The sequence below is a fragment of the Lepisma saccharinum genome, chromosome 3 (genome assembly GCF_977018435.1).
Source record: "Lepisma saccharinum chromosome 3, izLepSacc3.1, whole genome shotgun sequence".
NCBI classification, from domain to species: Eukaryota; Metazoa; Arthropoda; class Insecta; order Zygentoma; family Lepismatidae; genus Lepisma; species Lepisma saccharinum.
The window spans coordinates 21853210-21878035 of record NC_139231.1 but is presented as its reverse complement, the minus strand read 5'-3'; the positions used below and the strand labels follow the sequence as shown (position 1 = coordinate 21878035).

The 24826-nt window shown below is 34.7% G+C and overlaps 1 protein-coding gene and 1 long non-coding RNA gene across 3 annotated transcripts in view; both read left to right on the top strand.

Annotated features, from left to right (window-relative positions):
- The window catches only part of LOC145984936 (uncharacterized), a 655439-nt gene that overhangs the window by 350020 nt on the left and 280593 nt on the right, over positions 1-24826 (top strand). The window lies entirely within an intron of this gene.
- On the top strand, positions 1075-18440 carry LOC145985721 (uncharacterized). The gene is made up of 4 exons (XR_014441440.1): positions 1075-1102; positions 14384-14405; positions 15856-15880; positions 18304-18440. It is a non-coding gene; the product is annotated as an uncharacterized LOC145985721 (long non-coding RNA).

Below are 24826 nucleotides of genomic sequence, written 5' to 3'. Positions count from 1 at the left end.
ACAGGTACTTCTTGCTAGATGCCGGGTGAAACATTCTGTAAAAATCAATATGCAACTATTAGAGACTATATCTATTACTGCTACATAAACATATTACAGAATCCTGTGACATCTTGTGGTGTAGAAAAATATTAATTCTAAAATCCTTAGAACAAAGAAATTCGCGATAAATCACAATGAAGCCAGATGTTATACCGTTCACTGAATAGATAATCAACTCTTTGGAGTTGGTTCCACTAAAAGTTGAGTATGGGAGAATGGAATATGGTGAGGGGACGATATTTGATTGCTTTCCCTTGTACATCAAATCATGTCCAACAAAATGTCAACACCATTTATTGGGTTTACGTCCCATACGAAATTCAGATAACAAAATTAGAAAAGGCACCAACACATTTCCACATACGGCAAGAAAAGAACAAATGTCCGTTTTTAAATTTCACTGTAGGGACCTCGTTTTGACATTACAAACGCAAAAAAAAAAATGCATATTTTTACTCACAAATTTCACAGTCACATTTTCAAAATTTCTATATTAACATACTGTCGCACCAATGCCTAAACCAGAATATTTGCAAAATATGTCTTTCTCAACCAGTGCTGTCTCCGATTCCTCTTTGTTCATATATTCATATGCTGACTCATTCGACCTAATAAAGAGTCATAAGTAGGTACACATAGAACTGATGGCAATATTTAAAGACATGTAAAACCTGATTTATTTTCATTACATGAAGTATTAAAATCAATTTATCTGATATTTCGTAGTTTATGCAAAAAGTCGCATTGTTCAGAAGTTGTGATAATTGAAATTCCGTTTGTAATTTGAGAAAAGAGTGCAGCTTGCCCGGGTCTTTTGTCTTCCATTCTTTCCGTATATGTTTATTTGAAGAAAAAAATACGATAAACCTATAAATTTATGAAGTTATAAAATCTGAACCTAGTATGTAATAATTAATTTGTTTTTCGTTCACTTCGTAGTGAATGTATTTGCAATTATCCTTTAAAATGTCGAAATAACGCAATAAGAAGTGTCAAAGGCTAAGCATACAGATAATAATAATATTTATTTTTATGTTACAGGAGTAAAGAAGCCAAACAAGTAAGATTCTTATTAAATAAAATTGAACAAACATTGACCAAAATATATTCTTATTGTATTGACACTAACATTTATTGTCTAAAATTTGTCACAATCATAGATATGACGACGTACGTGCTTCAGTGGTTAGTACAGCACGCTACGATTCAAACGGTCTGGGTCGAATCCCGGGCTTGGCATGGAATATACTATCCCTTCATCAGTTTCATCAAATCATAACTCATGCTCATCTTCATGAGTAGCCAAACTTGGCGGAAAAGCGAACAAAAATTAACGAAATCAATAAACAAGAAATAATTACAGATAGACCACAGTTAACGTTTTAGTTGGCTCCACCCTTAAAGCCCAATCCTGTTGCAAAACATAGACTTGAATGGAGTTTAGGAGTGAATGTAAGAATGAAAAAAAACAATAACTTGTTAATTAAATGTGTCTGTATCAGTAATTTCATTTGGCAAATACGAGACTGCATTTAAGTACCGAGCCCTTCTGTAAGAAGACATTGGATTTGCAAAACACTTTTTCAAATATAATTTTTTCTGTATCTCTTCCGTACCAACTGAACAGAAACAACATGCATGCCTCAAAATTTGCCCTTTTACGATATGAGGACAGTGATACACTCTCATGATGTGTTTAGAAACATGTGTGAACCGCCACCCTGTCCAGTAGGACATAGTAGTGATAAGAACAAAGGATAAAATTTCGAAATGGAAGGGGTCTCAGTTTTTCCTTTCCATCAGGGCAGATTGCCCTCTAAATACTTTTACGCTCAGACAATGTCTTCCTTTAACGCTAACCAGAATAGCCGAAAAAATCAAAACAATTGACGGTTTGGAGGGTTTTGGGTCACGCATACTCGGCCTATAGGACACTATATCCGAACTATCGAGTACTTTCTGTGTCCTAAAGAATAACGAAAGCCATCTGGTATAGTTCATCAAAGGAAGAAATAGAGCCAAGTACCGAACCGAAAGAATAGAAACTTTTCGAGTGTTGCGGGTATAGGTCCACAAACATATCTCTGCAGCGATCGGTGCAGCACAACCCAAGAACCAGTGTGCTAATCTGTTCGATAGAAAAATCTCTACAGTGCTCAGAGGCATAATTTCGTAGAACAAGGAAATTAGAGGACTCAGCTCTATCTAAACGTTGAGATTTAAACCCCATATATTATAACAAGGACTAGGATTAATATGTGCTAACAAGCAGTGACGGCGCCAGCCGGAAATAAGTGGGGGGCTAAAGATTTTGGAGTCAATTTCTCGGGGGCTAACATATACCAGCTAAAAGGTAGCTATTTACGTAAAACTTTTCTACGGTATATTTTTACCCGTGAGATATTTTACAGTTAGATTAAAAGATAAATCACTGCGTTTTGCTCCATCACACACAAAAGTAATTTTAGGCACGGATCTTTCATGTCATGTAAAATGCAATAATTCTATTGTTTCTTCCAAAGTAATTTTTGAGTGGAATAATATCACAGACTTACAAATTACTATTTATATAAACATTACAAAATACGTCTTAAGAGCTACGGAAAAATGTATAAATATAAACATAAAACTATTTCTATGTAAAGAGTTTGAGTACTTTTTTTTGACTAAAATGAGAAAATGAAACACATTAAGGACCGGTTGTATAAACATCACTAACTGGAGATCAGATTTGATCTACGATCCGGTAGTGAGTTCAAGCTTCTGTCATGTTGCATAAAGCTAACTGTCGATTTGTCGATCTTAGATCAAATCCTGATCTTGGGTTAAAGAAATACGTTTGGCAACGTGACAAATCCAGACATGTCGCTAGTGTGCCTGTGATGTTGCCAATTGTCCAACACTGAACAGAAAACATTTTAAAGTCGGTTTCGGAAAATGCATGTATTTAATATTTGAATAAAGAATAAATCTGACGTGCTGGATGTAGTATATATTCGAACATGTTGCACATTTAGTAAAATCACGTAAATATGATACTAAACGACCAGTTATTGCTAGTGCACGTTCCACATGGATGATTTGTCCTTGACAACGAAAGCAACTATCGGTTCTCGGTTGCAAATGGGAGAAAATATGCTTGCATAAATAGATTATTTTTAAAAATATGTATTTATTTTTAATTCTATAAAGAGATATAACAATTTCCTTATACTCGGATTTGGAGCTTTTGTTCATGTAAGGAGATGATTATACGTATTTATTTTGTGATTACACGACAACATGTTACAGGTGGACCATTAGTTCCTGTAAGTAATATACGGAATTTTCCTTGCACTTGTATAGCCTACGTTGTGAAATGTAAAATGTGTTTGCGTTTTCCCGAATGGAAATAAATATTGAAACAACAGTGACGCTTGTCATCTCGGATGTAAATTATACACAAAACAAATAATATTCGAAATAAAGTATGTGTAATTTATATATCTGGAGAGATAGCTTTACCAACTAAAATGCAACGTGCTCTGTTCATAAAGCAGTAGATATATACACTACAACCAAAGTTACATGATCTGTTTCATTCAGTGGACAACATTGAATTGCTGTAACACTTGGTTGGATGCAGTAAAGCGAAATGGTGATATTTTTATGCTCCCTCTTCATCCCAACACAAGTTTTACAATGATATCATATCAACAAGAAAATGTAAGAGGGTCTATTTTCGGTTTGTATCAACACTCGATTGTTCTCAAGTTATCGTGCAATTAAACAATGTTACAAATTTCAAGAAAAAAATACAGGTATTTCAAACAGTAAATAACAATAACACTCGATATATGGAAAGAAAGAAAATGGAAGAAAGATTTATCATTGTTCACGTCGTTGTACATGTTTCTTCTTTTATTATTATGGAGACAGGATTTTATGAATTGATTCTCCAGTCTTGCCGCATACTTTCACTTGCAACACATTTTACAAGCAAATATTCATTAGTACAGTCATGTTACAACAGCTGATCTACGGTCAATGTCTGCTGATCGGAGAAAAATCGCGGATCAATTTTGATCGCAGATCGCAGGGACTGAATCTCAGTTCATCTTTTATACAACACAAAATCGGAGTTCAGCGTGACTACAGATCAATTTTACTGGCTAATCGAGGATCAACTGTTTTATTCAATGGGAGCTAAGAAATACGATAAGATACGTATATTTTCATGAGCAGGTACAACCTTGTTTAATTCCAAAGATTTTGCAAACTCTTTCTCAAAGAGAGAATAGACAGAGCACTCACTCAACCTGCCAATTCGATTACAAAGATAACACCTGATTTGCTGCAAACAGCCGTTGATGGCGGTATCTATGTACATTTCAATATATTATATTATATTCATTGCACAAACAAACTGGTGAAGTCACTAAATTCTTCTTGTAAAGGTGAGCTGCGGCGATAGTGTGATTTAACCTGCAGTGCATTATAGTTGTGAGGGAACTCCGGGAGAGTTGAATCTGTTTAAACCAACATTCCTTTGGAATTCTTTCTTGTATAGAATAGTAGGCCTTACCGCATTGAGTGCCAGTATTTGTCCACAAGCTTTGCCAGTCAGTAAATAGTATTTTTCTAGTGTGTGATTCCAAAACTACGGACGGAATCTTTATTGAAAGCGGCCGTTGGATTGTTTGATTAGCTGCATATTTTGCCAAAGTATCTGCTATATTGTTCCCTTCTATTAAAGAATGTCCAGGTGTCCAAATAAAGTTGATATCATATCCCAATCTCGTTAATTTCAGTGTGAGTATTCTTATGTTAACAATGTACCATTCCGTATGACATGACCATGATGCAAACTGTAAAGAATTTAGCACAGAGGCTGAATCGGTTGCAATTAGAACTGAATTTAACTTCTTCTTTTGTACATAAAGCAATGCCTGTCGTATTGCAAAAGCTTCTGCAGTGTAAATGGACAGATACGATGGCAAAGGAAAAATTTTGAATTCTGCAGAATTATCACAGTAAAATGCTGCTCCTGTTTTTCCAGACGTTGATTTTGAAGCATCTGTATATATGTGATATTCACATTGTAATTTTGAATGTATGTAGTCTTGATATATATTATTTGAAATTGTAGGGATTGTTTTCCTGAAAACTCTACTTGGGTAGGCAGGAAAATGAATCCTCATGGGAGATATCATATTAAAGTAGTCTGTCATGAAGCATGGTGCATTAGATAAACGAATAATATTAGCTTGAAATTTATTAATGTCCTTATAAGCATAATATAGTATAGGTAATCTGGATTTATATTTTGCTGTACGTCTGTTGAGCATCAAAGAGTCTAACAATTGAAGTTTTGGTATGATCGGAGATGTCGTGTTGGCAATTTTCTTAAGTAAAAATTTGCTCGCAAGATATTTAACTCTAAGTTTGTATGGTGGATCTCCCACTTCTACGAAAGTTGCTTGTTTTGGAGTTCCTTTCCAAAGGCCATAAATCCTGGATAAACTGCTATATTGGATAGAAGATAGCGTGTTAAAAGCCCAACTTAAATTATCATTGTACATAAAGGAACCATACTCTAGTCTTGAGTTTAGCATCTGTTTATGGATCTGATGTAATAATTTAGGATCAGCACCCCACTTTTTCTTAACTGTCAACATTTTTATTATGTTAAACACTTGAGATCCCTTACATTGTGCCAGTTCTACTTGTGACTTCCATTTAAGTTTTTCATCTAATATAAGTCCCAAAAATTTATGGCTTCTTTGTTGACTAATAGTTTTTCCGTTTATATTTATTGATATGCATGAATGAGATCTCTTCTTATTAAAAACTACCACCGAAGACTTATCTGGATTTACTTCAATTCCATTGATATCACACCATGATGATAATTCATCCAGAGATTTTTGAATTTTTTGAGCACCTTCTTGAATATTTTTACTACTAGTGTATATAACAATATCATCTGCATATTGTAATAGACGAGTGTGTTGAAGAATTTTTGAGCCTAAATCTGCCGTGTACATATTAAATAGCATAGGACTCAGCACTGCGCCTTGTGGTAGACCTTTATGTGTATAACGTGCGGTGGATAACTGTCCTCCATATCGAATGTACAACTTACGTGCCAATAATAATCCAAGAATACTTTTTATAAAATTACGTGGAACGTTCATTTTCCCCAATTTTTGTAACAGTATATTTGGAAGGACAGAATCATAGGCGCTACTTAGATCGAGAAAAACTACGATACAAAATTCCCGCCGTATGAAAGATAGTCATATATCTAAAATTAGTGTCGCTAATACATCTACTGTTCCAGTTTCTTTCCTAAATCCCATCTGATGTTTCGGTAATTTCTGATTATATTCGACCCACCATGTGAGTTTGTTCAGTATTAAGTGTTCATATAATTTAGCAAGGCATGATGACATTGCAATAGGTCTATAGTTCGTATGTATTCCTGATTGTTTACCTGGTTTTAATATGGGTATTATCACCACTTCTTTCCACTGTGATGGAATTTCTCCACTATTCCATATTGAATTGTATGTATTTTGCAACATTTCATATCCATTCAAAGGCCAGTGTTGAATACATTCGTATGTAATGCCATCTAAACCCGGAGACGTTTTCTTTCGTTTATGAACAACATATTCTAATTCATCCATAGTGAATAGCGATTCTAACGTGGATGTTTCTGGATATTTCATAGAGTTTAACAATTGACAAAGATTAGTTTCAACCGTATCTGGTGTCAACTTGCGGTGAAATTCTTTTATCCAGGCTGAATTGATATCTCCTCCAAAATTAATGACAAGTATTATTATTGGACATACTTCTTATTATTTTCCAAGTCACTGAAATAGAAGAATCTTTAGTTAATGTAGAGCAAAATGACTTCCAAAAGTATGATTTTGATTTCTTTAGGAACCTCTGAGTTTTTGCTGCAATTTCTTTATATCTAATAAAATGATTGATGGTAGGATTCTCCTTATAATTTATGTATGCTTTTTGTCGTTCGTTTACCCATTTCTGGCAATCCGTTGTCCACCACGGAGTCACTTTTCTTCTAGATCCAAAATTAGATACTGTTGCATTTATTTGTTCTTGTCGAATGAGAGACACCAATGTGTCATACGATACTTCTTGTTTCAACAATTCATTCTTTATTGCATTGTTTACATTTCCGGAGAATTTCTGCCATTCAACCCTTCTTGATATATATTGACTCTTGTTTTGTTCAGGGCGCATAGTAAACCACGTTATATTTTTATTATGTTGAAAGGTTATCATAATTGGCATGTGATTACTGTTGTAACACTTCTCTAATACACTCCAATGGATTTTTGAAGCTATATCATTTGAGGTAATAGTTATGTCTGGAGCACTCGGCTGTTCATTAGGTCTTGAGATTATTGTAGGTGTTCCGTCGTTGAGTACTACAGCTGAGGAATCTTGCAAGTAATTATACAAATCTTTACCTGATCGATCAGTTAGAGAACAGGCCCACATAGGGTGGTGTGCAGTGCATTAATGTCCCCTGCCAGCACAAAAGAAGTGTTTGGTGGAAGCTGCCCAACGATATTCTGTCACACTGTAACAGGGAGGTGCACTGTGGGAGGGCAGTAAATTGATACATAAGACGTATCAGCAATTCGAACACCTGTAATCTGAATTTGACTCTTTATATTTTGAAACAAAATAATGTCATACTGTATATTTCTTTTAACACCTATAGCTGCACCACCGTATCCATCTAAACGATCATCTCTTATCCAATTGTAACCTTTAAACTTCAATGTTGAGTCAGTTTTCAACCACGTTTCTTGTATAAGAAGGACATCTGCAGAAAAATAAGATAAAATATGTTGTAAATTATGTCTATTAGGAATTAAACTTCGTATATTCCATTGTAATATTTTCAAGACTTTGTCTGGCATGCTGGTTGTTGAAATAAGTATTGCAAAATACTTGTAGCAATGCAAGTCCAGTCCTGGTTAACGTTCAATGTCGAAGTCCCTGCTAGGCTACATAATTGTTCTATAAATAATGAAAAATTATTTAGGAATTTTGTAGAATTTTGTTCTTGTGCCCGATTTGGCTGGATAGCTTGAGCCGCCTCTGCAAGAACAAATAATTTATTTTGTTGGCATGTTGTCGACAAATCCGGAGCATTGTCTTTTCGAGATCCTGACAAAGAATAATCAGGGTTTGTCATTCTCTTTTTATATTCATTTTGTCCAAATGGTTTCAATGTTTGAGAAGATTTCTGGCGTTTTCCTTGAGAAGACTCAGTCTCTTCCAAATATTTTCCAGCTTTCTTTGAACTGTACAATGGCCTTTTATTAGATACACTGTATTGATCTTGTATTATATTATTATGATATGAGGTGCTACTCGAATTGTTAGATATCGAAGCATATGTAAATGGCATTACTGTCTTTTCTATTTCCTGAACATGGCCAGTAGATATCTGTTCATATCCATGCATATAGTTAATTTTTGGGACTTTCTTCATAGCTTCGTTAAACGTAACATTCTGAACTGTCATAATTTTGATCATTTCCTTTTGGCGTTGTTTTTCAGGACAGTTTTTGTCAATTGCAGTGTGCTCTTGATTACAATGGAAACACTTGATCTTATTTGTGCAAGAGGACGATTCGTGATTCTCACCACAGCGTTTGCATTTTAATTTACTTTTGCAATTAGCCCTGAAGTGCCCATAATAAAAACAATTAGTGCACTGTTTAATCAAGGGAATGTATCTATCAATATCAAACTTTTTGTAAAACAGTGTGACATATTGTGGTAAGGATTGCGAGTCGAATGTTACAATTACCGTTCGAGTTGGAACAGCAACGCGAGTACTCTCCTCGTACTTATACTTCACAATCCGTTTTACCTTTATTACTTTGGCTGTTGATGAATTTATATTTTGCAAAATTTCATCTTCACTTATTGACTGATGTACATCTTTCATAATTCCCATTCTTCGTACTCGGTGTGATGGAAGAAAAACCTTCCCAATTATTCTGTAACAGTAATGGATTCGAAAGGAAATCATTTGCATAATTAGATGTCGTAAATGTAAGTCTAGCTAGATTTTTCCCAAGGCTATCTATCTCTTTCAAACCTCTCATATTTTCTTTGCTGACTATTTGGCCTAATTTTAAAATGTGAAGTTGACCAATGTTTCCTTTGCCATTCCCACCTGAGGCATCCTGATGATTAGATTTCACAAATATTTCATACGGACCTAAATGATTACTTTTGTACTTCAATATCTGTTGCTCATAATCTTTTTTGGAACTTGATTTACTAATTTGTTGCGTGTAATCTATATTATTACACTGAGAATTCAACTTATTAACTTCTTCTACAGAAGTTATGATTTCCACGTTGCTGGAAAGTTCCATGGCACTAATGTCCGTGTCCATGTTGGATTCAGCTGGTTTTGTACCAGCAAATTTGGCTTTACGGCCTTTAGATTTTTTCATGAATTAATGTTCACATTATCGCACATATATTTAGAACGACACTAATATTCAAACAGTAAGCTATAAAGTCTCAAATTCTAACTTAGAACACAAAATTATCTTTGCAACAAATCACTTTCACAATCACATCCGTAACCACAGACTCAATCACTAATGAAGTTCAACTTCTGTCGAATGCTGAAATTTTAATTGTCACATTTCCATTACAAAAAAAGCAAATGAAACTCCCCCCACCCAAATTTGGATTGATGCAGTTTGCGTCCACAAACACGCACGTGGGCACCCCTGACTGGCACAAATAGTGTACACCAACTAAATCCCTTGATGATAATGCTGCGATCGTGACAGAAGAAGGAAGAATGCAAATGGTGCACAAAATGCGCATATTAACATTGTGAAATAAACTGTCAAAAATTCAACGACTTGATTCAGTTTTATGTGTGAGGAAGGCTTACGGGTCTTTCATTACAAAAAAATATGGCCTTGTAATCAAGGAATTCCGGGATCGATATCTTGTTAGGTAAGGTACCCGATTAACATATTGTCTATAAAGCGTCTTAGTTATTTTCTGTGCATCATGTTGCACAGATTTACACTGGATTAAGCTGGTTTAATTACAACTGTCAGATCAATGTGATTATCATAGTTGGACATTCTAACACACTCATTTTGCTCTAAATTCGAATGTAAAACTAAGGATTTGAACCATAAAATAGTAATTCGTAAGGAACAAGTAACTTTGTATTTAATGCCATTGGTGGTATTGGAGGTGATCTGGGAATTCCAGTTTTCGAATTGATTTTCGTCGTAACGAATGTCTTATTTCAGGTGTAGAGAGAATTTTTCCATTAAGTCCTTAATCAGTTGCGTCTGTAGATATTAATATAAATTGATTTTAAATATACTTTGCATATTAAATGCATTTTCACAACAGACTAGAAATTAGTGTAAGAGAAAATGGAAAATACGAGGAATATACGTATATCTCGCTCTTCCCCTGTTACTATTTCCTGGACGAAACGAGGTATTTCATTTCAGTTTGACAGTCTATTGTTGCTATTGATAGTAGATACATCAATGCTTGAAACTCACAAGCCGACACCAGATATTGTTTCTTATGTTATTTACGGTCACTGTTCTACCACTCTCGTTTAATCGACATGAAGTGTCAAAATGTGATAGATGATGGAAGCGCGATAAAGATAATGACATAGCTCTATTTCCTACATCAGGTCCTAACCCCAGATATTCGATTTCTCAGCGCATTACGTTAACCATTTTGCCGCGCCCGTTGGATTTCTCGTGTCTGTTCATAAAAGTTAATCTATTCGTCATTCAACTAAACATGGAGGAAATTTGTTAATATGTCAAATTCATAAATTAATTTGTTTAATATGGAATAAAGAAGACATCCCTCAACAGTGGAAAGAATCCATAATTCTTCCTGTGTTTAAAAAAGGTGATAAAATCAACTGCAATAATTACCGTGGAATTTCTCTACTCTCAACAAAATATAAAATATTATCTAACATTCTTTTAACAAGACTAACTCCATATGTCAGACAGACACTTTAAAAAGAGTGGGAATATAATCAAAATGTCCATCAGCTATTCATTGATTTAAAAAACCATATGATTAGGTCAAAAGAGATAAATTATATAATATATTAGTAGAGTTTGGAATACCTAAGAAGCTTGTTAGTATGATAAAAGTATGCACCAGTGAAACAGAATGTAAAATTCGTGTGGGTATTAATGTGTCTGACAAATTTACAATTCATGATGGGTTAAAACAAGGAGATGCATTACCTCCATTGCTCTTTAATTTTGCCTTAGAATATGCTGTTAGGACGGTAAAAGAAACTAACGAAGGACTAAAGTTAAATGGTATGACTCAGTAGTTAGCATATGCAGATGATGTAGACTTTTTAGAGGATGATATAAATACAATTAAGAATAATGCTATAATATTTTTCAAAACTGCTAAAGAGATAGGTTTGGAAGTTAACATAGAGAAAACTAAATATATGCTTACAGGCCGAAACCAAGTATTAGGTAATAATCAAAATCTAATTATTGATAACAACTCGTTTGAACCAGTTTCCAAATTCAAATACTTAGGAGTAATATTAACAAATGAAAATTATATTAAAGAGGAAATAAAAAGTAGGCTTAATTCAGGAAATGCATGTTATTTCTCTCTTCATAAACTTTTGTCTTCTCGTTTAATATCTAAGAAACTAAAAGTTAAAATATAGAAGACAGTAATTTTGCCTGTAGTATTATATGGATGTGAAACTTGGTCCCTTACATTGAAAGAGGAACATAAATTGAGAGTATTTGAAAATAAGATCGATCCTTAGGAAAATATTTTGACCTAAAAGGGATGAGGAGACAGGTGAGTGGAGAAGGTTACATAATTTGTATTCATGTCCAGATATTATTAGAATAATTAAATCAAGAAGTCTTAGGTGGGCAGGCCATGTGGCACGAATGGGAGAGGAAAGAGAAGTTCACAGGATTCTTGTTGGGAAACCTGATGGTAAGAGACCTATAGGAAGGCCAAGACGAAGATGGAGGGACAACGTGGAGATGGATCTAAAGGAAATCGGTAGAGTTAGAAAAGATTATATAGATCTTGCTCAAGATAGGGCCAGATGGAAGGCCTGTGTTGCTGCAGCCATGAACCTTCGGGTTTAAGAAGGCTAGAGAGTTAGTCAGTTTTTAGTCATTCAATTTCCAGAGACACTTGTCGTAGAGCTACATGAGCTTTTGAAGATTCTTATCAAAGAAGTCTGCCGCCAAGACAGACAGCCAATTCATCACTGTCTGTTTGGCTTCATCGGCGCTGTTGAATCGCTTCCCAGCGAGGAAAGTCTTCAAGTGGAGGAATAGGTGATAAACGCTAGGAACGAGATCCAAACTGTACGGAGGGTGGTCCATCCGCTCCCAGCCAAATGAGTCAATGAGCGGCTGTTTGGCAACTGCAGTGTGTGGCCGTGCGTTGTAGTGCAACAACATGATACCGGAAGACACCATTCCTCGTTGTTTATTCTGTATTGTTCGGCGAAGTTTGTTGAAAGTGTTGAAAGTGTTGTCCATTCGGTAGAAACTCAATCAGAAGCATCGTGGTTCGTCAAGAACATTCGCGCGACCGGCCTTAAACAGACGTACTCACTTACGCACCTTGCCTTCAACAATGACATTCTCACCATATACCTCACGTAAATGGCGATAAATGTCTGACGCTTTCACATTTTTCGCGGTCAAAAACCTGATCACTGATCGTATCTCACACTCGGCAAGATTTTCAATTACCTGCACCACTTTCACTGTCCACCACAACCACACCAAGCGTTTCACAACGTGCAAATGGCGGCTGTTTAGGTGCAAGGCATGTTGTAACTAACGCGCATGCTCAAAACGCCAAGAACGCAGTGTTGCCAACGTGAGCGCAAAACGGCCCCAATAACAGGCATGGATATTTCGTTTAAATGGACTGTTATACTAATTTGTAGCTTCATTTCATTCTTGTATGCTTGCATTGAAGCAAAAATATTTTTTATTATTATTAAGTAGTATTAAAGATGAAAAGGAAAAACATACAATAGTTTTGAAATGCTCCAATATATTCACTCCTTCGCTCAAACTCTCGTTTACAAGACACTCCAGCTTACCACCTAGCTTGTTTGGAGATACAAGTTCGTGATTGGTAGACGAGCGGCTAGCAACAGCATTAAGAATTTCGGATATCTTTATTTCCTTATAAACACTTTTCATTTAAATAAACCAACTTACATATCCAATGATTGTTTTAATACAACTTTCGACTTATCATAAAAGGGTTTTGAAACAAGAATTCTTTTATATCTAGTTTTAAGTATATCAATGTTTAATTGTATTTTGTAAATTCATGTAGTTTTAGAGTATGTTTGTAAAATATTTTACCATATGTATATCTGTGCAAATATTTTGTGTTTATTATTATTTGTACTATTCATGAAAAACTGCTGTATAAAAGTTGATTGATTGATTGATTTAGTTTATTTTACTTCGCGGTTTGTGCTTCTTGGCTAATTTGCGAAGATGAAGATGAGTGATGATATGATGAAAATGATGAATGGACATTCACAAACAACCAAATCCGATCGGGATTCGAACCCGGGACCCTTGCTGTATAAAGGTAGTCATGCTGTTCACAGCAGTATAAAGCTTATATATATATATATATATATATATATATATATATATATATATATATATATATATTTGGTGCTAACAGCACCAAACCTGACTTGCCTAATTTAACCACGTAGACATATAATGATAAATAAGCATGTAAATAGGTTAGGTTCACCACTACTGTCATAAGTGTCTAGAGTCGCCGATCAGACGACGGTCACAGAATGTAACAAAGAGAGAACGAGTCTTCGTACCTTGTCTATTGAAGAAGAAGACTTCCCATCATATTGAACCTGGAAGTAGACTACCGTATTGAGTCAAGTAGTGAGGCAAGAAAAGAGTGTGCTAATTGTTGTTTAACGATGGTCTTTTTTGTGGAGAATCTTATATTGCTAGTAGAACATTTTTTTTTCATAGTTTACCAAAATGTTTCCATGCACACGAAGAGGTACAAAATGGATGTTCTTTTCACGAACATGTAGGCCTAACTTGTTTTCTAAGAACTTAAATTTAGTGAATAAGTAATAAAGATGATAATCATTGTTCAAGAGGTTCACAATCAGTGTTCTTTGTGCGAGAATGTAACTTGATTTCTGAAACGCTGCAACTTAGTAAGCAAGTAATACATATTTATACGTTCTTTAATATTTTTTTTACAGGCTTGGGCCAAACGGCGGGAATGTAAGCCTTTATAAACATATGCTATATGTTTAATGTTACATTCTATACTGTAATAATTATACCATATTAGCACTACTACTCAGTGGCGTAAATGACACCCCCCAACACTCGCGATGAGAGGGGGGTGTATGAGCTTCGGGGGCGCAGTAAGAATGATAAATCATGAAAGAGCGATAGTTCACCAAAGTTTTCCTATGGTGGTTAAAACATATATTTAAATCAAACATATTATTTTTTTGTCCCTACAACAGCAAACACAAAATGTCAATCACTAGAAAAGTATAATGTGGATTACCAGATTAGAAGAAAATCTTCATTAGCTGAATAGTTTACGTCATCAGAGAATAGACGACAGGCAAAAAAATGTACAGGCAATGCCGACTTTCACACAATGTTGCAACAAGGTTTGGATAAGTGTTGCGAAATAATTAGAGAAATTTTGGATGTAGTAAAAGCATTATCCACTTGCACTTTTCATCTCAGGGGACATCAAGAAGATGTAACGAACGTACAAAGTAGTTATGAGAATTTTCTCAACATCATAGACTTGTTTGCGAGTGATACACTTATTAAGACTCATATTGAAAATGAGAAAAGCAAGACAAAATTCTTAAGATCTGCCAAGTTAATTCAAAATTAACTTATTACACTGGCTTCAAAACAGGTGTTGGTTGAGTGCCATAATACATGACGTTCGAAAGATACCACCCCCTTATGCTAGGTGTAATAAGATACGTCAATATTAAACCTATTGTCTTAATCTATTGTAATCATTTCTTTAATTCAATCAAATTAAAATGTATTTTCATATTTGTATATACTTAGTATAAATGTATGCGAATTAATATATTAGAAAGGTTGTGGATTTAGTAATTAGATATGAAGAAAACGGGTTTAAAATTATTAAATAAAATAAATTAGTTTGTCGTTGCTATAAGCGAATGCACTTCCTTGTATGATAAAATAAAGTTTTACTCTTTCTGTATACAATATGCATGCATATATACATATATATATATATATATATATATATATATATATATAGAGAGAGAGAGAGAGAGAGAGAATAGAATAAAGTAAAATAAATGATCGTTCAAGGAGGTTCACTCATTGTTCTATCACTTTTATATTTCTTGTAATAATATAAATACATACGAAGAACTATGTACAGGATGCATAAGTAAAACACTTGTATGTCTTTATATATTTCATTTCACTCCAATTAATGATCACTGGTTGTGTGTAATTTAATCGCCAATAAATTTCTAACAAAAACTATCCGAAAAAGTAACTTACAACTACTTTTGAATGTAGATTCTACACTGGTCAATCATAAAATACATGACGATCTTCTCTCTAAGTTGAGAAAAGTCATAGCATTTATTCGAAGATTCACCGCTGAAATATTGTAATTAAGTAATAACGATGATAGTCATTGTTTATTTTACAGCTCTGGAGACAACGACGCCGCCTCCGTAAGAATTTCGTAACATAATTGTTTTTACTGATACAGTCTGTACTAAAAATATTCATTTTTAAATATATTCTTATATTTTCCTGGTAAGGAACTGCTAAAGAGTCTTCAGACATCAGTACATACAAGATTTTTTTTTTTAAAAAAGTAGTATTGTAACTTCGGGTGAATGGGGTAAAAACATAGAAGCATTATTTTAAGTTTAACGATTTGTAAAATGTGCCAATCAATAATGTTGAAGTGCAGGGGTTAAGACAAACATAGTGGTCTACAGCACTGGGGAGCATTGAAATTTGCAGAACAGCTGGCTGTTGTACCCCCTTCACTCATCTCAAATTACAACGCCAGTGTTGAGGCCTACCAAATAATTAACACGATATTTATGGTGACTTTCCATGCAAACAAACCCAAAAACTGGTGGTTGTTTACATAAAACTTGGATGTGAAGAAAGAAATGAAACTCTCTTCAGGGGTTAAGACAAACACCTAAATGCTATCAAAGTCGAAATACTATTTTTTTTAGCATGATACATTATTACAAAATGAACAGGTGTATTTCAATCCAGTTGTAGTGATTTATGATTCGAAAGCTTACTTTAATTTTAAGCTTCAACTCAGTTCTTTTAATCTCCCGTGAAACATATTTTTTTCAACGAGGTTCTTATCACTTTTATATGAGTTTCTGAGCTTTTCGGAAAATCTTCCATTAATATGTGAAGAACGAATGGTTGAAGTGAGTGTTCTCTTTTGTTTGGTGTGTTGCGAATTTACTAAAACAAACATGGATATTTCAAATTGTATACGGGAAGCTGTAAGTAAAAGTAACCATTATATTTTATATAATAACGTGAACAAGAAATTTGAAATAAGAAGCACGGCCACTGAGAGAGGAGTTGATTATTAATATATTAATAATAATAATAATGAGAATAATAATAATAATAATAATAACAACAACAACAATATCCGATGGCGCAGTAGTAACGTTGCTGCCTTCTAATCAAGGGGTCCCGGGTTCGATACCCGGTTGATATGGATCTCACTTTAAACGGTAGGTCCAGACCCGATTTGCTTTTCTCTGCATAAAGTAGACTTAAAACAACAGTTCATTCAATATTAATAATAATAATAATTCGAAATGCCCTATCATTCCTAGGAAATCTGGGGGCAATGAGCTGTATAATTAATTTACTCTTTCCTTTCGGAGTACTTCAATGCTTGCCTTCTTCTTAAGACCACGCTTCGTCACTGGGCGTTCCAGAAGCAGATTTACAAGTCAACAACGGAGATTTGGCAGCCGTTGAAACCTGGTGTAACACAAACGGTCTGAAAGTCTGTTCCAGAAATGGCCTCGAGATTATAAACGCAGATAATCTATGCGTCAAATAGAGATATCCAAAATTCCGCATTCAAAAAGTATAAAAAATATAAAAATTTGAATGTCACCTTCATGTTCAAGAGCAAACTAACAAAGCCTACGTAGCACAAAGATTCCTCTATAAGTTTAACGGGTACTTAAAAACAGATATAAAAATGAAATTTGTGCAAACCCTGATTGTCTCTCTTCTGGACTACTGTGACGTAGCAAATTCTGCAAATTTGTATGTTCAAAACAAAGTCAAAATTCGTTTTTACGCTACGTATATTACATAAAAAGAAATCATCATATTATTTCAACCCTAAATGAAAATAAAATAAAAAACATGAACAGACACAGCATACCTAATTTCTGCTGTTTGCACATAATCTTTTGCACAAAAAAATCACTGAAAAGTTACTTGATAAACTAGAAACCAGAAGGCTAATACACAGCTATGGAACAAAGGAATCAGCGAAACTTGAGCTCTTCAAACACTCACTGGAAATGGTCAAATTGTCATTTACACTTTCAGCGTCTAAAACATGGAACGAACTCCCGCCTTCCATTACCTCCCTCTGCAATCCCAACAAATTTAAGAATGAGCTAAAAAACTACTGTTAAATGAGCAATATCTCTTTTCAAGCTCCAACTAATAGCGCTGACAATACATCTTAACCTGAATAAGAGCCTCGCCAATCCTTGACAAGTCTTTAACTATATTTTAATAATCACCTTACCTTAGAGAAATAGCATAATTATGTACGTCAATCTCTATATCCTTGCGTGAATCTCCTGCTCAGAACTGGTTAGTATGTGTAAATGTGTGTTTATCTTTTTCCTTTCGTGTGCCCTATTCATTTTTTTATTTCCCTTTGTAACAATTTTTCATTTTCTTCAATATTCGGTTTACGTACACGAGCTAAATGTATAAACTGGATTAGGTTGGAGAACAGCCACAGGCTGGACCTCGCCCTTCAATAAAGAAAATTTGAATTTGAAATATACAATGGAATGATTAGCACCTTCGTAATGTTGTTAAATGGTGGACTTGATTTTCGTTCTAGACAATAAAATGTGGAGATGAAGAAGAAGGAGGGGAAAAGGACACAGCACTTCACAACAAACACGTTTTTGAGAATTTCTGTAATTCACCCATGCACTGTATTCATACGATATTCCAATAAATTGAATTAGCAAAGACTGTTGCAATGTTTGTGTATTTTCTTTATTGAAAGAAATAATGATAAAGTTTTAAAAATGTGAGCCTTCAGAGCACGTGCAGGACATCCAGACAAACATCTTCCTTAGTCACATTTTCTTCGTTGAAGCCTTGTTTCGAAGCTGCGAGGCCTCGAAAAACAAGATTGTGTATCCTCTACTCAGATGCCGGGCCATGATAATAGCACAGGCTCATGTGTAGTGATGGACGATATCGGAAATTTTATATCTCGATGTATCGTCAAGAAAATATCGTCACTGACAATACGACACGATATATTTTCCGTATCGTGATATCGGCGATATATCCTTTCCACGGTATATATCGCCAAATTTTCGTGACGATATATCGCGGACACGATATATATCGCCAAAATATTGTGACGATAAATCACCGACACGATATATATCGTCAAAATATCATGACGATGTATATCGTCAAAATGTCCTGACGATATATCACTTAGTTGATATCGCCTGGACAACATTTTTTAATATCGCAATATATAGTTCGCACAAAATATCACTCAACAACACAACTCATGTGCTTCGCCAGGGATTTATCTCTGCTGCTTTGACGTCATCTGGTGAGCAAGTGGAGATTTCGTCCAATACAACAGTTTGCGAACTTTTGTCTGTTGGTGTATAATGTTAATATTTCTCTTTACTAATAGCATTGTTCACATTGAAAATGCCTATGTCTATATTCGGGTGTAATAACTACAGGGTCCGGCAGAGGATTTAGATGGTTTTGAAATGTAAATAACACACTTAATTTTCAAAGGTACAGAAATGTATTACTACAGAAATACAGGTTATAGTGTGCCATTTGTATTTACCACAACAGTTAGTGTAAAAAAATAATGCCTTCAATTTACTTTGTGACGTTCACAAGTCATTCATTTGCACGATTACATTTCGTTCATAATTATTTGAAACTAAAACGCGAAGGTGAAGATACAACTTCTATGGGTCTATTCTATTAGTGAAATAACTGAGCAATATGCAGTTCACTATTACCTATATTTCCATTTTTAGTCACACACATTATCAGACAATGACTATTGATTCTTGTTGCTATAGGAACGTTAGAATTCCAAATATCTCGTTTATACAGCGTATAGTGCAATAAATAACATAAAACATAATTAATGTTGTACAAAGTAATAATTATACATTTTTTAAACGTTAATATAAAGTGATTTGTATAATATGAAATTAATAATTTCAATAAACATATAATTAATTATATTGTGAGGATCCACAGGACCGTCACAACATTCCCCTCCTCCGGGAAAATGAAAAGTACGAAACAGCGAGGATGAGTTTTGATTTAAACATCAGTCAGATGTTTATCAACATAACTAAAACAAAGTTACAAATGCACAATATTATCTGACATTCGACAACAACTTGCACATAAACAGATTTGTGCCTAACAGGTAATAACAAATCAGACCATAATAGAACATTCAATTGTACAAAATAATAAACAGAATGGTTTCCTTTTTTCAGTATCTACTCTCATAAATTTAATTTTCACACAAGAGTTGATTCCTCTTTTCTTCCGAACAGTTAAACACTCGAAGGTTTGAAAAGTTCACCTTGTCATAATATTGCTGGTTCATCGTGTAAAGAATTGCATTATTGTCCTTAATTTCCTTGACAAGGAATGGCCGGCCCAATATACAAGTTGAACAATTTATGAATCTGGCTGTTCATTTTAGAACTAACTTGCCTATTTTTTATCATAACCAAATCTCCTGTTTGAAGTTTGATCGAGTTCAATGCATTCTTAATCTTTCTACTTCTTCTAGACTGTCTAGTCCTGATTTCTGCTAAAAACAATTTGCGTTTCCATGACAAAGATTTAATTTGTTCTGGCCAGCCGATTTCTTCAAATATTGAGTCCTTCATATCTTCATGTAAGAAAAGTTCACTAGGAGATAATCCGGTAATTGAAGAGCATGAATGATTTAATAACTGAATAATAGAATTTATTTTTGGATACCAACTGGTGTGATTATCATTGCAGAATAATCGCAGTAACCTAACAATCTCCTTATTGTACCTCTCAATAGGATTAGATTTCGGATTGTATGTAGTGGTAGTAATATGCTTAATTTTCCTTGAATCCATGTAGGCTTTCCACTCATTTGATGTAAATTGGCTTCCACAATCTGATAATAATACATTCCATACAGGGTAATGTTTAAAATATTGTTCTTCAAAACGATTGATAATTTCCCTGGCAGTCGCTTTTCTTAACGGATAAATCATAACAAACTTTGACATAACGTCTACAATTGTGAGGAGATATTCATATGTACGTGATCTTGGTAATTTTCCGATTAAATCAATAGAGAGGAAATCGTGTGGTTGGTGAGAAACGACGTGATATTCATCTCTCCGCAACGGCCGACCTACAATCTTTGTTCGTGCACATTCTAAGCAATCTTTCAGGTAATTTGTAATTGATTTTCTCATGTACGGCCAAAAATATGCCCTTCTACAAGCTGCTAAAACCTTCTGATAACCAAAATGTCCATTTAAATCATGCTTTTTGTGCAATACCAAAGGTATAGGCTCACGTGGCACTACAAGTTTACAAATTTCATCTGAATTGGGTTTATAAAACAGAATTTTGTTGTGAAGAAAATACTTTGAGAAGTCTTTATCAGTTGTACTATCTTCCAGGTGAGAAATTATATTATTGCATTTTTCATCCGCTCGTTGAGCTTTTAACCAAATAGAAGAAGTATCATCTTGTGAATCTTCCACAATTACTTGATTGATATATAATTTATCATCAAGTGTAGAATAAGTAGTACAAGGCGGAAATCTGCTCAACGTATCAGCAATATTATTCGAAACTCCTGGGACATGATATAACGCGAAATCAAAACACTGCAGTTTGAGAGCCCATCCCGTAAGACGAGAATTAAGTGATTGTGCAGTTTTAAGCCAAGACAACGACTTATGATCTGAATATAAGTTGAAATCAGTTCCTTTAAGATATATAGCAAATTTCTCTAGAGCAAATAATATAGCTAAACATTCCAATTCGTGTGTACTATATGTAATCTCTGCTCCTCTAAGAGCACGACTGCCATATTGTATGTCACGAATTTCATCATTATCAATTTGCCAAAGTACACAACCCAATCCTTTCTGGCTTGCATCAACAGAAACACAAAACCTCAACTCAAAGTCGGGTTGACTCAATGCTGGTGCTGAAATTAGAGCATTCTTTAATAACAAGAAAGCTTCTTGACACTGAGGTGTCCAATAAAATGGCACATTCTTGCGTAAAAGATGATATAATGGACTAGCGATATCTGAAAATCCCTGTATAAAACGATTCCTCCAATTTGCCAGTCCTAAATATTTGCGAAGTGACTTTTTGTTTTGAGGAACAGGAAACTGTAGAATAGCTGAGTCTTTATCATGATCGACCTTAATCTCGGAACCAGACACCACATGACCCAAAAACTTAATTTCCGTTTGGAAAAATTTGCATTTGGCAAATTTTATGGACATCTTCGTCTTCTGCAATGTCTGTAGAACATAATCAAGATGTTCAAAATGTTTCTCTATTGTTGGGCTAAATATTAAAATGTCATCCACATATATCATGAGAAATGAATGAGTCTCTGGTCCAAACACCTTATTCATTCTTTGAACAAAAACAGAAACAGCTGATTTTATACCAAATGGCAAGTAACAAAACACGTGCTGTCGTCCTCGATACGAAAAAGCTGTGTACTTATATGAGTCGGGCGTAAGCGGTATTTGAAAATATCCACAGGACAGATCAATCGAAGAAAAATATCTTGCACCCTTAAAATGTTGAAGTAGCTCGTTTATAGGTTCAACATGGGTAAGTGGTGAAATTACATGTTGGTTTAGGCGACGAAAATCTACTACTGGACGCCACTCACCGTTAGATTTTGGAACGATATGTACTGGGTTTAAATAAGGCGAAGACATCTCTTTAATTATTCCCCAGGCCTTCCATTTCTCTAGTTCCCTTTCTAACGCTGCTATTCTGGCGAACGGTACCGGATATATAGGTGCCTTGATTGGTTCCTTTGTGTCTAGTTCAATTTGATAAGGTTCTACAAATGCAGATCGGGGTCGATCAGAAAACAACCTATGATATTCTATTATTAGATTCTCAAGCTGAGACTGCTGCTCCGTGTTGAGTGATTCACACGACCGCACCTTCGTTGTGATCTGATCTAGAGAAACGACAACTAAATTTTCTACTTCTTTCACTATAGTAACTTCCTGCATCTGGCAGCAATCCCTATCAGTTGTGCTTTTGCTAGAATTTAATGGCTGAACCAATTCGGAACCAGTAGACGCGATCAAACTAATTTCGTTTCTTCTAAAATCGAGTACAGCTTTGTATTGCCTTAAAAATGGTATTCCGAGAATTAGTTCAGCATGCAGTTGCTTCAATACGAACAAAGTAAAAACTTCCGAGTTAATTGAAATACTTATAATCTTTCGACCAGCAACACGAAACTTCTGATGTCCTGCAAACGGCAATAACTTAAGTTGATCCACTGTATCCAGTTTGGCACTCGGAATAATTGATTTTATACTGCACCATAATTCATAACTGACTAAATTACACTGGCTTCCACTGTCGATGACACACTGTATGGTAATACCGCAAACTGTTCCTGTGATCAGAGGTTAATCAGTAATAGGAGTAGGTATACCAGTATCGTTTAAAATCCAAGTTGGTTCATCTTCGTACCAATCTAATTGAAAAAATATTGAAAGTGGATAACAATGATCAACTTCAGATAAAACGGAATTACTTAATACAGCATACTGACAAGTTGTGCCTTTATTATCACTACGATATGATTTAGACGGACCCTCCATTATGTTAGTGCGAGCAAACTGGTCTACGTTCACCCGCGACGTTCGTTTAATGTTGCTTCAGGGACAGAAGAAATGAACTGTTTACAAGAAGTTTCTCTTGGATCGAAAAATGGAGCATTTTCATTTAATGGAGTATTCGCCACTGCAGTTGCATTGCAACTGTTTCCCGTTGACAATTGAGAAGACGAATATCCGCAATTGGCACATATACTGCATGGTTGGAATGAGTGGAAATTATTGTTAGAGAACTGAGAGTTAGGACGCAGTGTAAATTGCTGTTGTTCTTGCTCGTTTCTGGCATTGAAACTGTTGCTCATAAATCTACCATTATTGTTGAAGTATCGTGAGCTTTGTGTACTTCTATTTTGCCGGAAATTTTAAGTTCCTGCACCATTACATCTGTAACGATTATATGGTCTGTTAGTTAGGTTAGGTTTCCCAAAATTATTATTTCTATTAAATATCATCGTCTTCTGGCTGGAGTTTGATTGTTGGTTTTCAGCAACAAACGGAACATCTGTACGTGGAATCTTATTTCTTTTATTTTCATCGCTAGAATAAATAAAATGAACAGTATCATTAGGTCTTACGTTACGTCTTGAACCTTGATTTCCATTAGGTTCATCATCGTTCACAAACGATGAACTTTTAGCAACACTTTGAACTCTCAGTTTTGCCCTTGCACTATTATTGTCGGTAAAACTTTTAGAATTATTCCCATCATGTCGGAAATTTTTTTCACGTATATTATCATGAACATTAAAACTCTTGTTTGATCTTGAATTCACTAAATCCAACCTCTTTACTAACGCAATTACATCATCCATTTTAACTAATCTAGCAGCTAATATTGTTTGTGCAATAGATGTGGGCAACTGATTGATTAAAATATCAATAACTTGTGCATCATTCGGACGATCAACTAAATTATAATATGCTGAATGCGTACGAATAGCAAAAACTTCCATACTACTCGTCGATTTAGGATCATATTTACGACTTCTAAGTTCAGATAATTGAGCCTGAGTTAACGAATAAGACGTGTAGTGATTCAGAAATTCGTCAACAAACTATTTGTACGATGTAAACGAATCGACATGAGTATTATACCAACCTTCTGCAGGTCCTTGAAAACAATTAGTAATACATTCAAGCCTTTGCATGTCAGGAACTTGCAGTAAGTCTAAGTAGGACGTTAACGTTTTAATAAACTTACGTGGACTTGATTTTTCAGGATCTCCAGAATATTTAGGAAGAACAGTAAGTTCATTCAATCTTACCAACCGTCGAGGTTCTTGAGTAAGCGAACGCATACAATTGTCAGGATAATCATATCGATGATTTTTCGGATTTGCTGACTTTTGGTTTACTTGCCTCTTTCTTTCCTGACCAGAACCATCAGAATATAAAGTACGGGTTAATTGACATAACTCGTTAGTATTACTAGTTCTCACTCGATTATTTCTACAA